Source organism: Limulus polyphemus, unplaced genomic scaffold (assembly GCF_000517525.1).
Source record: "Limulus polyphemus unplaced genomic scaffold, Limulus_polyphemus-2.1.2 Scaffold129, whole genome shotgun sequence".
Taxonomy (NCBI): Eukaryota; Metazoa; Arthropoda; class Merostomata; order Xiphosura; family Limulidae; genus Limulus; species Limulus polyphemus.
In genome coordinates, this window is record NW_013665739.1 from 870,263 (window position 1) to 873,997 (window position 3,735).

Here is a 3,735-nt window from a genome sequence, read left to right on the forward strand (position 1 = left end):
AACTATTCTATCTGGATAAATGCATTTTGACTTTAATGACTCCACCTATTTTGAGAAATCAAGCGTGACGTGATGTGACATACGCTGGCTTTTATATAGGTTAGATTCATCAAAATGTTTGGGAAAAATATATGATAAAACTTCTAGAAAAGCGATAACAAACATTCCAGTATATATATATATATATATGGGGTTTCTACGCCACCTATATGGAATCGGCCATTTTATCAATTAAGTGACATGTTACCCCACTTGGAGGAGGCCTATATATGTTTGAAAATATTAGCGTAATGTGTTCCAAGAATACAAAAAAAAATTGACTCTCTCCAAATAACAAACGCAAAAATAAAAAATATTACACTTTTTAATAATAAACATTAACGTAAGTTGTAAAGAGCTCTAAAATCAAACAACATCCTTTAGAAATAAGTATAACAGTTTAAAGAAACAATGGTATCTTTGAAGTTAATAATATTGTTTATTTTAAAGATCTAAATTCAATGATATGAGTCCTCTTATTATTTCCACAATCTTTCATTGCTCGGTATACGAAAGTTAGATCTTTCTCTTTATTCATATCCTCAATATCTTTCTCAGTTAACTTTTTATTAAGTCTATCAAGTAAAAATAATTGAAATTCGTCCCAGTTGTCATCCATTAGGACAGCTCCAATTCCATTACCAAACTGTGTTTCAATTGTTTTTAATTCTGATACAGCATATTTATCACCATCTTCTAGCTCATTCAGCTTACGAATTTTAATGTTATATTGAAGTGTTCCAATAGCGTTAACCTTTTTACTGCTTCCAGCTATTAGGAAAAAAGAGTATTAAAATTATATGGATTATTTTACACGAGATAGTGACCCACGCTAAAATATTAATTCCATCTGGGAATATATATTTTTTATCATTATTCGAGCTTAATATTTTGTTATCAACTTCAATAGAATATATTTCATGCTCTTTACTTTTTATTGATTAATAGTTTTGTATATTTATTCCTTATAAACAATCCTTATATTCATCGAATGTAGTTCTATCTTTAATAATACGCATCTTTACACTTTCAGACTTTTTATCGTATTGTAATTTTAAAGCATATATTTTAAATATAAGCCACACAGTTTCAGTCATTACTTTTCCATTCTTCTCATCTTTCATTTTACCAAAACTTTTGTTTGCTAACGGAATGCCACAAGAATTATTGTTTGGATGGTCTGAAATATCAAATAAATTCATGTTTTTATTTCATAAGTATAAGAATCAGTATCTGGTATAATAATTTTGAGCCATCACCATACATTGGTTTCATTAATACGTAGTGGAAATCACACATCAATGTTATAGAAAGATCTAGAATGCTCATACTAACATAAATTGGTTTACTGAATATGTTTTCTATTTTATCCATGTGAATAGCTGGTAACGCTTCTGTAAATATTGTTCTTCCCTTGGAGTTTAGTTTATCTATTAATTGTTCAATTTTGTTTTGGATCAGAACATAATCTTATAACAACTCGTTTTCTAATGTTTTCCATAGTCTTACCAAATAGTGAATTATTTAACAATTTATTAAAATATTTCTCAAAATCATTAGTAGTTCTAGTTCTCATTTGTTTATTTAGACTAACATATTTCTTACGTTCATAAGTTATCTTAAACTTTAACACTCTATGAATTTTCTTTAGTTTCATTACTGATGATAAATATTGTTTCAACTTTCTATAGTGAAGCACGTAATTATTCTTATCATATAAAGTTGTCATTAATTTTATTTCTTTAGTCAATATTCTGTTTTCTGGTGCTAGTGTATATCTGAATGATAGTTATGGAGTTGTTTTGGATATTCTAAATCTATTCCTAAAATATAACCTATCTTAGAATCATCTGTTATTTTCATTACACCAATAGTGTAATCATTCCATTTAAATCCTCCATAGTATAAATATTGACTGATTGCCTATTGTGACAAATTTATTACTATATATTTATTTTAATATCAACGCTTGTTTAGATTAAGTTTATATTTAGAAATATGCATAGCTTATAGTGTTAAATATGTATTGCGAAACTCCCGCCTATTATCCAAAGTTGTAGAAGATTCTCGATAGTAAGAATCAACAATATATGTATGTACGTAAACGATTAAATGTAGCTTTGTATTGTTAGGTAATCTGAATTTTCTAGAAACTCTCCACACGCCTTCGGAAGCTATAATCAATCGGAAAACATCAAATATTTTACCAGGAGTATTTGCAAAGTTCGAACATTACAAATCATTTAACTTCAGTTGATTCTCATCAGACATAAGTATTTTTACGAAAACATTATATAAATTCATGGTGGAAAACTCGGCGTGTGTGGCTAGTGAATAATGAAAGACAAAGCTAGCTAGCTTCCCGTTAAGCGAATCGTACCTACATTAACTCGTAATTAACTCGCTCCTTGTGAACCCTCGATAAGATATCAGGGAAGTTCCAGACTAGAAAGAAGACTTTATATTGCTTGTAAGTTTGTAATTTTTTTTTATATAAATCATTGTGTGTAATAACTATTTGTAATAACTGTTATTGTAAATTGTATTGTTGTTTGTATATTAAAACATATTTGTGTTAAAAAAGAAAACTGTGTGTATCAATCTGGTTGGCAGATATCATAAACTGACTATATATATATATTGGCTTTTACTTAACTGCTAAGTACAATTTAACTACTAAATTTAAATTACCATTTATCTCGGTTTCAGACCTTTCGAAATTGTAATACGTAATGATATACATGTAGATTATTGGCATCTGAATAAGCTAAATAAATATATTCTTTATTACGATTATAATAATTAATGTATTTATTATTTATTTTGCTACATCCATTACAACACTGCAATATACCTCCTCGAATACGTTTCTTTAGCATTAAGGTCATATCATAATCAGTCAATAATTCTAACTCAACATCATTCATTTTTAACATTGCATCCCATGTTAAGCCAGATGCTGTGTGATACCAAGCAGGGTCTATTTTATATGTTATCAAACAAACATCTAAAGTTTTCGAAAATATCTGCTAATATCAAAATATCAGTCTTTACATAAAGATCAGAATATTCTCCCATGTTTTGTATCTTAAACTCTCTCTAAACGCTTTGTGCTTGTTTGTAGTATATATCTGAAATATCACATTCGTTCAATATATTGTAAAGTGTTTCTTTTGGTGGTAAATATGTTACACTACATTTATCAAACGAATCCATATAATCATAAGGATAAACTCCTTTTCTTATTATAAGATTGAGCTTATTTTCTAGAAAATACTACTTTGTGTTTTTGAACTGTTCTTTTTTGACATTATCTGAAAGTTTACCTAAACTACTTGCCATAAACTTAAGCTAATCTAAGAATTTTAATTTTATGTTACCAACTTGTTTACTAAATGAAATATGTTTTTCTTCATTGTTTGGAATTAGTTTAATTTGTTTATCATCTCAACCTAATTCTTTGATAAACAGATGACTATCATATATCCAGTCAAATTATGAATAAACAGCGAGATGAATGAAGGATTTCTAAATAACAGATTTAAGCTGTTATAAGCCGGTCCTCTATATTTTCAAATTAAATTATCATTGTCTTGAGATTTCTTTTCATCACCCATTGGATTATTACAGATATGACAAATATCATTATTTCTAAATTCTTCTATTTGAAAAGTGTTTTTGGTGTACAAAACTTGA